The 12,602-nt window shown below is 44.6% G+C and overlaps 1 protein-coding gene across 1 annotated transcript in view; it reads right to left on the bottom strand.

The window, feature by feature from the left end:
- The window catches only part of ABCC9 (ATP binding cassette subfamily C member 9), a 1,243,587-nt gene extending 1,232,302 nt beyond the window's left edge, over nucleotides 1–11,285 (bottom strand). The window contains exon 1 of the mRNA XM_078674078.1: nucleotides 11,074–11,285. The gene's annotated coding sequence lies outside the window, so the exon portion shown is untranslated. The remainder of the gene's footprint in view (nucleotides 1–11,073) is intronic.
- Between the last annotated feature and the right edge of the window lie 1,317 nt (nucleotides 11,286–12,602).

Below are 12,602 nucleotides of genomic sequence, written 5' to 3' on the forward strand. Positions count from 1 at the left end.
GAGGAGCCATTAGAAGAACATAATTGAGGGTTAAGGGAGGCCCGTCTGAAAGTTAGATATTTTAAGATACTACATCAATGGCAGTGGACCCCCAAAAGACTCTATGCCTCCTTCTATACCAACCCTTTTTTCTCTCCTTTTCTCTTTCATGTGTCTTGCTTCTCCTTTTGTCTGTCTCCTCCTATTGCTCCCCTCGTCCTCTTCTTTTTGCTTTTCTCTTCTTCTTTCCTCACCTCTTGTCTCCTTACTTGTTTTTTCTCTTTTCCTACTTTTCTTTCCTTTTCTGTAGTTTTCCATGATCCTAAAACCACACATGTGATCTTTGTTTCTATCATTGCCTTGTCTCATCCCTCTCCCCTAATTCCATTTATCTCTCCCTCCATTTAGCTCTTCTATCTCTCCTGTCCATTAGCCTTTACCTCCCTTTCACCTCTCCTAGAGGCCCTGTCCTTCCCTGTCACTCCTTTCCTTTTATTTCCCTACCTCTCTCTCTTTCCTCACTGTTGTTTCCTTTCTCGCTCCTGGACAGTTGCTACAAGATTAAACTGGTTTTAGTTAGCATTAGTGTGGACAAAGAGAATCAATCTTTTGGGCTAACATTACCCAGATGAGTGCCAATAATACTACAATAACTAATCAAAAATTAAAACATTTGACAAAATGAAACTATCAGTCAAAAACACCATGTTTGGTGTTTTTCATTCATAAATGCCAACTTTAATATAAATTGATGGGTTTAAAAAATGTGTTTTTACAATTAAAAATGGTGTTCTAAATCTTTCTGCACTAAGCAAAATACATTCTTGTTCATTAAAAAATGATTGATTGCTTTTCTAACCTTTTGTTAGTAAAGCGCAGTGCTTAATTTGTGCCGGTGGTTTCCGGCGCTTAGCACCGGCACTTATTTCTCAGGGCCGGGTCTATTGACTTATGTGCACCAATCTTTCCAGTTACATTTTCTTCGCCTGCACAAGTTGCACCGAAAGTACAGCTGTGTGTTATATTAACTCTGCACGTAGATGAGAGCTTCTGGCAACGAAGAGGGAGGGGTTCACAGGTTGGGCGCTTCTGCAGATGCAGACCAAGCAGATTTAAAACCTTAACCTTTAAATATAGGCGGGGCTCAACAATAGACCCATAGAAACACGGACTCCTCCACTTACAGAAACATCCAATGCACTCTAGAAAACACGCACATTTACACCATACGTGCATTTGTCCGTAAATACGACCCCTTAAATAAAAGTCCTCTGTCTAATGTCTGCAGGAGATGCAGTCCCTCAGTACAATACATAGGTAGTACAGGCCGCCGGGCAGATTACAGACACGGAACCCAGACACGAGATTTGATGTGTCTAAAATGGTAGTGATCGTGTACAATATTTTATAGCAGCTAGACCTTATTTCATTAACTGTATAAATGTGCATATCGCTCTATATGAAATATTGACTTGGTAATAAGGGCTCAGAAACAGCCACGGCCCGTGGATGGAGTTCGGTGGGGCAGGGAGGCGGAGCGGGGGAGGGCCAGGGTGGGGGGTGGTAAACAACGGAATATGGATAATTGCAGGTAAGTAAACAATTTAACAAATAAAACGAATTTCATAGCGCGCGCTGCATCGCATTTTGCGATGCAGGGTGTGCTACGAAATTCGTTTACTTACCTGCAATTATCCATATTCTGTTGTTTACCACCCTCCACCCTGCCCCTCCCCCGCTCCGCCTCCCTGCCCCACCGAACTCCATCCACGGGCCGCGGCTGCTCAGAAATAGTGCCTCTTTATTTCACTGTAGCTCACACGACTTCTAATTCAGTCATGTTCATGTCATTCATGTAATTCACTGTGACCATGGGCCTGGCCATACAATTAACCTCATGTAACCCATTTCAGGATGAATTAAGCCTCACTTATAGACCGTACCCCCACCTCACAGACAACACCTTCTGTAGACACAGTCCACAATGTCTTTATCCTTGCTCATACAGCTTTCTGCACAGGGACTGGAGCCTCGCTGTCTGTGCAGCCATGTACACAGGACAGCCAGAGAAGACAGTCTTGCCCAGCAGGATATCTGTGTACACCTCTTCACCTGGGCACACATGAGAGGTGCACAGTAGTCTGTGTCGGGAATCACAGTGTTCTACACTATGTAGTAAGCAGCCCCTACCCAGACAGCTCTCCACAGGGACAGGCGCTCCCCTGAGCTATAAAACCTGGTCTATGCAGGCACACTACACTAGCACAGCACAGAAGGGATGCCTGCGTTCGGTGCCGGGGAGCACAGGGTTCTACATTACAAAGCACGCAGCCCCATACCTGAACAGTTCTCACATTGAGCTATACACCCATGTCTATGCAGCCACATACACAGGAAAGGCTGAAGAAGTGCTTCATTTGAGCCTGTGATTGCAGGTGTTTTCCACCAGCATTCGTTTTTGGGCACCGGGACTTATTTTTTTACATTTCATACTTTGACCAAGATCAGGAGATAGAAAGGCAGAAGAGGGGAGGCGGCCGATTTCTGAGTACATTTGGGCCCTGGCACTTATTATTTTACAAATCAAGCACTGGTAAAGCATGGTGCGGGAGAAGTCTGGGGGCTTTTGTTTGGGTATTCATATTAATCACAGCCCCTTCACGAGCTGTGATTCACATCAATCCCGCAGTCTTCCCTGCACCGTGCTTTACTAACAAAAGAGTAGAGCAAGTTTAAAAACAGAGCGTCAGCCCTGCCAAGTATCATGCATTACGCGTTAGACTAACCGTATTTCAGTGTGGTATTCTGCCTTACTGCACTGAAATGCACAGTCACGCATATGCATGTCTCAGCTGTCACTGAAAGTGCTGCGTCAATGTTGAGTGTGGCAGTGCGCCGTCCGTGGTGCGCTCGATGCTCCTACAGCCAACGTGGGCCTCCCAGCAGAGTCAAGGCTGCTGGCAGGCTCACACTCACTCCAACTGCCACAATGTAGCATAATCCGTGATTGCAATTCCCTGGGGCGCGTCTCTGTCAGCCTGACGAGTCCTGGGCTCTCAAAACAAACAGGAGCACTGTAAATTAACACTACAGACAGAAAGCTGACAGCGCCCGCCCGGAGGGAGCAATTGCAGGCTTGTTTGAGGGGCAGGCTCCACTCGCACAGGTCTCAGGCAGGTGAGGTTACAATGTAACTAATTCACCCGTGCCGCAAGATTGAGCAGACTGTTTCTACTGAGTGCTCACACCGCGCATAACTGTTCACTTGCATCGGACTATTAAGTACTGTAATTTGACAATGCCGTCATCACCAACCCGTCTGCCACCAAAGTGACAGTGCCTCAGCAAACACTGCAACCTGCTGCATGTCCAGCAGCACTGAGGCTATTATCAAATGCCGTGTTGACACTGTCCTCGATTCGAGGCCTGGACCACGGTCGGAGCTGCTTCAGGGGAAAGTCATCGGCGCAGCGTGGTGGCCCATCACAGTCTGAGTCGTTGCGGCTACAAGGCGCAGGAGCAGGCTCGTTGGCAGCAGCTGCTTCAAAAGTAAGTGTCTCATTACTAATCCTAGATGCTTATCCTGCTGCAACTGTTTTCGGCGCAGTTAGTCACAGAGTTGGGGCTTGGCTGAAATTCCTCATTTTTGTGCGACTGAGCAATAACTAATTTTTGCTCGAGTGAGGCGGAGCTGCAGCAAAGACAGCACAATGGCCGTCCGTTGTGGGGATGTCCATGGCAGACACTGCCAGGATGGGGTCCTCTCTGCCGAAGTCTCCCTTCTCTGGACCTCCCCTCCTTTCGCACTTTCCTTCTCTCCTGCATTGCATGCTTCATGAGGTGGCCTTATTATACAGAGCACAAGCGAGGCCATGAGCTGCAAGGCGTGTTTCCCACAATCCCTTGTGCGCCTTGAAGACAGAGTTGGCAGCTGCAGCCAGGGAACGAGGCCTCCAAAACCAGGAAACAAACCCAGGGGCGAGAGGCTCCAGAACTCCCAGGCGTGCCACATCGTATTGAAAACATCAGCAGACAAGGATAGCGATAGGGCGCCCAATATAGTCTCGGGAAGGGAAGCAGTCCGGGAGTCCTTCACACAGAGCACCTGTGAAGGCCAGGCCTCTCAGGGAGCGAGGTCAAATCATCCATAAGGGAGGGACGCCCTGAACTAGGGAAGCATGGACTGTCAACACTTGGAAATGAGAGTTAGTGAGAGAGACTGTGATTAATTAAAAAAATAACAAGCACGGGGACCCAAAATTTTCTCAGGGGCCCACTGCAAGAGGAGCCGAATGCTGGAGTGGCTAGACCTGGGGATAACTAATGTCCGTTATTCCACCCCATCCCCCCAACACTCCTCTCATAGGTGCATTTTTGTTTGTGCTTTCTCCTTTTTTATACAGTTTTCCTATCCCTTCTTCTTTTTCCACCTTTATCGCGTACACCAGCTTAATAATGAAAAATGTGTCCCATTCATCTAAAAAAGAGAAGGACACCATGTTTACAATCCAAGGCTATCAAGTGTGTTTGTACAAAGTGGTCTACTGAGGCATATCAAGACTACAGCTCCCAGAATGCACTGAGTGGTTAAATCACCATAGCTTCCATGGTTTCAGATTACTATGTGTGACAGTTTCATCATTTAATTTTAATTGAGTCAGCCATTGCAGGCATTTGCACCAGTCTTAAGATCTTCTTAGAGTTTCTCTATGCATAAATGGGTCTAATTTTTGATATTTATAGGTTTACCTCCTCTTCATCGTTGATTTTTGCTTGTAAGAAAGTGTCACTCATACCCCTTGAAACGTCACTCATAATTACCCTGTAATTTTGAATATGTCACATTTAGCAATCCGAAACCTTGCCAGCTATGCAGCGTGTACTTACTTACACGCAGTGTTTTTTTTAAACTTGCTCTACTCTCCTGTTAGTAAAGCGCGGTGCGGGGAAGACTGGGGGTTTTTGTTGAAGTATTCGTGTTAATCACAGCCCCTTCACGCTGTACATGCTGTGTTTTTAAACTTGCTCTACTCTTTTCTTAGTAAAGTGAGGCTGCGAGAGAGACTGTGGGCTTTTGTTGAAGTATTCATGTTAATCACAGCTCATGAAGGGGCTGTGATTAACATGAATACTTCAACAAAAGCCCACAATCTTCCCCGCAGATCGCCGCGCCAAAACCATACAGAGGGTACCCCAAGCCAGCCTTACCTGCACTCCTGCTGGCAAAACATCATCAGGAAATGCTTTTCGCGCCACTCACTTTTCAAAGCGTCAGCGCGTATTCTTGCTCGGGATGTGACCTGTGTGCATGCTCCAAACACTGGAGTGCGCGCTCACAGGCAGAGAGGTGCGCTCGCGTGCACCTTATTGGGAACAATGCCCATCAGTAATACAACTCAAACGGGTACGCCACCTCAGCAGAGACCACAAAAACCACCGCCTGTCCCTCAAGAGAAACGAGGTATTCCTGCAAATGATTACGCACAGCTACACGACTGTGAGACGGGATATCAACCACAACCATATCGAAATCATATCAAAACAGTAAGAGCGAAGTACAAGACAATACTAGTACGCACAAATGGGTTGTAATCCAAAGAAGAAACCTTTGAGAATGAACAAGCTTGAAACAACCTATGTAATTATAGGTAGGTATTTTATCTGTCACTACCGTCAACCGGAAACGATAGTGCGGGCGTTGTAGACTGATAAAAGCACTACTCAAGTGTCTCACAATAAGACCACACCCGTTGGCGGTGCCATGTAACAGGGATTATGCGCAAACACAGAACTGTGCACAGAGACTTAGGACATCAGTGAATTAGGGTGTGCCAAAACTCACCTCAGTACCCAAAATCCCCTACCAGACTAGCAATCAGTGTCACATTAGCTCTTCGTTCTATAGCAAATAAACCAATGATTAGACAAACCTAGAAAATGAGACTTAGGACCATCTCAGGAATGGTGGGAAGTGAGAACACTCTTTTGTTATACGTTTATACCAGTCCACAACAGGAGTAAAATAGAGACCCAGTAAGGTTAAAATGTTTATTTTAACAACCTGATCTCAAGCGCAGTATTTTAATCAACATAAGCATACATATGGATAAGAATAATACGGACAGCATGGTTACAATTCCATAAAATACAAAAGCAGGAATCATGTTACAATGACAGTGCAAACAGATGATAAAAGCGCCTATTTAAAGCACCCTCCCTATCTAGGAACTATGTATTATAAAACTATAGAAGGTCTCTGGAGTTTTCTTAGGGGGACCCCATTTACCTGTCCGCTCAGTAATTGTAAATTACATCAGGATCGGTTAGTCTCTCTGCATGCCTGGAATCTTCCAAGTGTGTCCAATTCTGGCAAGTGTGCTATGATAAAGGCGCCAGAATCCTACTCGACTTGCAGCTGCCAAATTGTTGTGTCTAGAATGTGTTACACGGACACGCCGATAAACATGCTCGCACATTATGATAACCTTGGCGGCTCAGCACTCACTGTGCAGACTGGGGACACGATGTATGTCTAGAGATGTTGAAAAACAACCCTTTTCTCATGTATAGACCTTCGTGAAAGCTAACTCAGCAAAAACAGCTAAGCAGTGTTGTGTGCAAAAAGCAGCAAAAAGGAAAATGGCGTTTAAACTTCTAATAAGCCATGCTAACTTAACATGCACGCAAAAAGAGGCCCATAAACCTCTACAAGTGAATGTACCTGGCTGCAGATGCAGAGACCGGAGAGATCCGGAAGGTTGGGGACCGGCACAGTGAGTCACGGAGAGAGCACTCTGACAATTGATCTTTAGTTAATAGTCCCTGGAATTGATGCCTTCGGAATCCTGACTCTGACAGTTCCCGATCCACCAAGACTGAGTGGGTTACGATTTTTGATCCTCAACCAAGTTGCTTTCTCTACTTTTGTTTCGACAGCCAACCACACAAGAAATAGGAGAAATTTGTGCTGAAATACTACAGCTTGTTCTTGCTATGCTTGGATCAAATATCATAAATGATGAAGACTGAACTGTGAAAGAATTCTTACTAGCCTTAGAAAGAAGATAACCTAGCCCCAAGAGGAAGAAGATTTAAAATGAGGGACTTTCAATAGAGACAATAGAGAGAAGACTTGAGGGTTAGGGCTGACTACGTCTCTTCAATAGGTTTAGTATTGTTGAACAGAACATTGCAAAAATCGAACAGCGAAAGGAAAATAAAAGTCATTGGAAATAATCAAGATAAGCAAAGTTAATAAGACCAAAGACCTTGTTGAATTCAGTTACGTTTTAAATCAAAGCAGGGATTGAAAATGGAGCCCGAGAAGTCAGGACACAAGCAGAAATGCATAATTGGTACCCTTATTGTTGTGGTGCTTGCTGTCATAGCTGTGGTGATTGTTACATCTCTGGTTGGGTCTCATGATGCTGAAAAGAATAAAATGACACCATCCCCATCTACTGCAGACGTAAAAGAGGATGCATCAGCCAAGTGTAGAGAAATGATTAGGGAAACTAGTCGGATGCTACACGTAGATTCGTCAAAAGGAGATTTTATGCTGAATGCATATGCTTGTCTATTGTATGAATATGTGGACACAATGGAAGCGAAAGATTGTTATGTGTTTATGCAATTGCCAGCATCAGTCGAAGAGGGCATCAGATACCATCAATACCTTTGACTTATAGTATCACATGTAGTGTGTTGCTGAGCATGTTTTATAGTAAGGCCCATTTTGAGTATTATTTCTCAAATTATGATGTGGTACTCTCAGAAGTCCCAGTTCTAAAGTACATGAATAAGTATGATTACTACAAGGAGGTAGGGAGAATGTCTACCTATTTCGTGCCTACTTTTATGTTAAATACATCATATCCTCACAGACACAATTTGACTTACATATTGACTGATATTGAAAAGAAATTTGTGGATCAGATAGAAGATCGACATAGACGTGGATCAGATAGAAGATCGACATAGACAGACCTTATTTATACCAGACCAAAAGCATAAAGTTATCCCATGGACACAGGAAGAATTAGGTCATAGGGCAAAGGGAAGTTTTGGTCCAATAGCTTTAGACTTCCAGCAAAAAGGAAGGTTATGCATTAGACACACATCAAATTATTATGACAAAATATTTGTGGGTGAGAGTGATTGTGAACACATTTTCTTAATTGAGGAGGCGATAAGAAAAGCATTATTGGATAAATTAACCATTGTACCAAATGTGTATTCTGTGTGTGGGAAAAGTGCTTATGTGAAATTGCCCAAGAATAGGTATGGTACATGTCATTTAGCAGTGGTATTTTCGAAAATCTTCCATGTGGATGATATATGGCCCTTGGAAGGAAAAAGCGTTTTCAGAGGAAAACGTGATGCAAGTGCTGGAGAAATTGTTGGAGATGTTTTTGGATCCATGATACCAAGTGTGGGTGTAATTTTGAATGATGTGAAAATTGGAAAGCTGGCAACAATAGTGGATAAACTCTTTGTGAATATGGTCCAAATGTTGTTACTTGTTGATGGGGAGATGGTCTTGATCAGGGCTATTGTTCTTCAAAATTGATTGCTTAAGAAGTACTACTAGCAAAAGCTGGATGGGTCTGTAAATTGTTGAAAGTTCAGCAACCCTGCACGTATATTCCTGACAACAGTCGGGATATACGAAAATATATTAGTAACATTTCAGGAAGACATCAAGATTTACGTGATTTGACTGCAGATGGCATTTGGGAACAAATTGGCAAGGGATTTGGGAAGATTGGAAATTGGTTTGGAAGCTTTGGACAAGGGATAGTGGGATACCTCTTGAACCCCATCATAATATCAGTCATTTGTATCATTGTGTTATTGCGAGCCATCAAAGCTCACAAATGGCAAAAGGCACGCCATCATGAAAACTCCTTTAAGAAACGAGAGCAGCAGTTAGAACGATAGAAGGACAGTCATTATCTGCATTCGAAGAGGTTAGAAAAATTCAGCCAGGGACGGCAAGCTACAACTTCTGTTTAGGCCGATCTCTTATGCAAAGGGAGAACTGTAAGAGAGTAAGATGTTGGTGTTATGACACTAGTCATAAGAGGGGGAACTGATAGAGCGCTTACAGCACTCTAAAATATATGGGTGCATTATATTCATGGTTTAAACACACTCATCTACATTTGTATCGTGTGCAGTGTATTATGTTTATCAAATACATTTATTTAACATCCTAACCATAGAATTATAATGTGTATCTTTAACCCGTTCTGTGCTCGCGTCGGCCAATGGCCAACGCAGGCACTACCTTCTGGGTGCTGCGCACGCCGTTGGCCGACGCAGCCCCGCCTACTCAGTAGAACGCCTGCACCGCGAAGGAATGTCCGCCGTAGTAAACTGGTTAAGTAGGATTTATATGTATTAGAGACACTATCATTCCTGTACGCATAATGTGCAGGACGAAATTATATTCATATTAATGTAATTGTGTATATGTTTTAAGTTGTCTGCACTAGGCCTCAGAGCTGCAGGTTGTTAGCAGTTTTGAAATCCTTGGTAGCTAAAGAAAATTAAAAGAATTGTTTGTGTGAAATAGAACAGTGTGCTGTTCATCCCACTGCAGGTAGAGGAATTCGACCTCGTTATTCTTAGTTTAAGGATATAACCAGATGGTCTTTGAAGAGTCTGAGAAGACAGAAGGGAGGATATCTTCTGTGCCTGGCCTATCTGAACTCCAAGGCCACTCGAAGAAAAGAAGAAGTTAATTAAAGAAGCAATGGAAAATTTCTGCAGACCTATGAAAGTGAAATAATTTGTCATGTGATACATTTGGGGATGGGCTGAGTTTTGTCTTTTTTAATTATGCGCAGGGACCGAAAATCAGACTTCTAGATTTTGTGAGGAGAAGGAGCATCCTAAGTGCGAGCTCCATAGCCTTAAGATATCTTGACCCATTTGACGTGAGTACTTCTCAGGAAGTCTACACGTGCTGATACCTTTGAGAATTGAGATAGGGGGAAGCAGCCAGGAATAGCATAGATGAGAGTAGTGTAGGGAAAGATAATTTATGGTTTCCTTCCTAATGAAAAAGGACTTAGATTCCGCCTCCATCTTGGGGTGTATCTTGAATTTATCACTTTGTGCCTTCTATGCAGAATTAATTATATGCGAAGATTTGGCTCTGTATTGGATCTTATTTACCTATATTCGCTAATTCTTAGATGTGTGTATATCCAATTATTAAATATAAAATCCATAAACTAGAATTCGGAGTCTGTGGTCTTTTAAACATGATTAAATTGTAAGTATAATCTTGAAGTGTTTACTCCCCTCAACAAGTTTCAGCAGGCAAAGTAAAGACCATCAGTGCTAAATTAGGAAGGGAAGGCAAGGCTTAAATGTAGCGTAATTAAGGTGTAACCCGCAAGATAATGCTTTCCTTTTTGTGATCATGGGAAAGGCTGCGGACCATTCATGAGAAGGGTTATGTGTTCTGATCACAGCTTGGAGAATTGCTATAGTATGTGTTCATGTGCAAATAGGCACATTACTTGTCTACTTTTCATGTGCATGTGACAATGCCATCCAATTTGCTTTGAATGTCATGCTCCTAGGACTGAGTCTTTCGCGTTCTTTGACCTACATTTGTCGCACCATCAGTACTGTGCCATCAGCAAAAGCCCACAATCTGGTCATCGGCAGCTGATCGCGAAATGCCCAGACTGATAGGATAAGCGGAGATGTTTTTAGCACAGATCACTTTAAGAGGCAGTGTGCTCTCTCTCTCCGTTTTGCACCATAATAATACAGGCTAATGGTTATTGAACGTTTGCTGCTGCTCCATCGCTCCCTAAAGCCACCTCTGGAAACACGTGACAAGCGTGAAACAATGGTGCAGAGACACGCACCGGAGCACCCGGGTAAAAGCAGCAGCGCAAAGTAGACAATGCTTCTCCTGTTTGGGCATCACAGGTCCGTCCGAGCCCGAGGACCGCCGAGCCGAACACATTCATGCATGGTACATTCCGCCTTTGTCCTGACCTGACGCCTGGAAAGAGTCCCTGGTGACAGCAGCGAGCGAGTCATTCATTCATTCAAAGCGGGTGAACTTACCAAGGGGATGGGGGCGGACTCTATCCAATGTATTAGGCAGAGCATTAAGGAGAGCCCCGGCGTGTGACACGCGGATCCTCGCGGTTTTACCGGGTGATGGTGAACTGCTGCGAGCCGCAGCGACCGCCGTAGGAAAGGAATGAACCGATTGAAGCGGAGCAGGGAGCAGCGGAGCGGCGCTGCTTCACTGACACGGGTAGCAGCCAAGACCCGGACAGGCGTGCTCACAGCGCAGCTCGTTTCAAAGCCCTGGTACAGCCAGGGGCTTTCCGTAGACGTTCTGTCCAGCACGGAAACCCTGAAATGCAAACGCATCCATGAAGAGAGGAAAGGTCATTTTAATCGCAGGGCTCTGTTTAATCCACGTGTTCTGTATACATATAAAGTAATGTACCTAACACCCAGGGCCGGCGCTAGGCATGGGCAGCATGGGCGGCTGCCCAGGGCCCCGAGCTCAGCCCATCAACAGGGGGCCTCGCAAAAGTGTTAACTCACCACATCTTAGGCTTCGCGCTTGTGGTGAGCACTGCGTGTCCCAGGGAAGGGCTGCCTCTCCTCTGGGCTTCACAGGCTTGTGTAGGAATAGCGGAAGAGGCCCCCCTCCCCTGTGCCTTGCAGCCCTTGGCAATGGCTGTTAACCGCCAGGGAGGGGGCCCCCTTTCCCCCTGGGCCTTTCAGCCCCACGTGTCGCGCGAGGCCCTTCTGAATTTTGGTTTGACCTGTGATTAAGGATGCTGTCCACTTCCCACGCCAGTGACAATTAGCACGCATTTTGGGGCCTGACAGTTTTAACATTTATAAAGACAAGCAACTCTCACTCTTTCAGATGCTGATGAGCTGCGAAAGAGATGCTTGTCAGTGGCAGAAAAGAAGGTGTTGTAGCACACGAGGGGGGCATGCACCATTAAGGATCAGGAGCACCTTCCGTAATTTAAATGCAAATAGCTTTCAATGTGTAAATGAAACCCGTTTTCTTCTGCTCTATTTATATAGCGCAAACTTGACCCAAAGGTATTGGAGTGCTTTACGGGAGCACCAGTTACAAAACATGGACATATTCCTTTTTTTAGGCACAGTGTGATTAAGTGACTTGCGAGAATCACAGGATGAGACACCGTCAAAAATCAGCAGCCCTGACGTAACACATCTTCTCCCACCTCTACCTCTCCGGGGAGTCATCTTTTAATGTCTATTTCTCACATGAAAGCTGTTTCAAAGCGCTGCCCTGCTGTCAAATCAGTGGACGGGGCACAGTGCCAAAATTATTTGCCCAGAATCAAACAGTTGGTTAAATCAGTAGAGCCAGGACTGCAGTGCACTCCTACTTGGAGCAAACCCTATATATTTTCCACTGTACTGCATTTAGGTGACATACCCCCAGATGCATCAAGAACCCATTTTGCTATTCCTTAATAGCGAAAAATAACGATTCGCTATTTAGGAATAGCAAAATGCAATGCATGAAGATATCACTAAAAAAATAGCGATTTCTTAAAATTCCTTAATTGCAACTTGCAAATTGCGAATCG

This window comes from Lissotriton helveticus, chromosome 1_1 (genome assembly GCF_964261635.1).
Source record: "Lissotriton helveticus chromosome 1_1, aLisHel1.1, whole genome shotgun sequence".
NCBI classification, from domain to species: domain Eukaryota; kingdom Metazoa; phylum Chordata; class Amphibia; order Caudata; family Salamandridae; genus Lissotriton; species Lissotriton helveticus.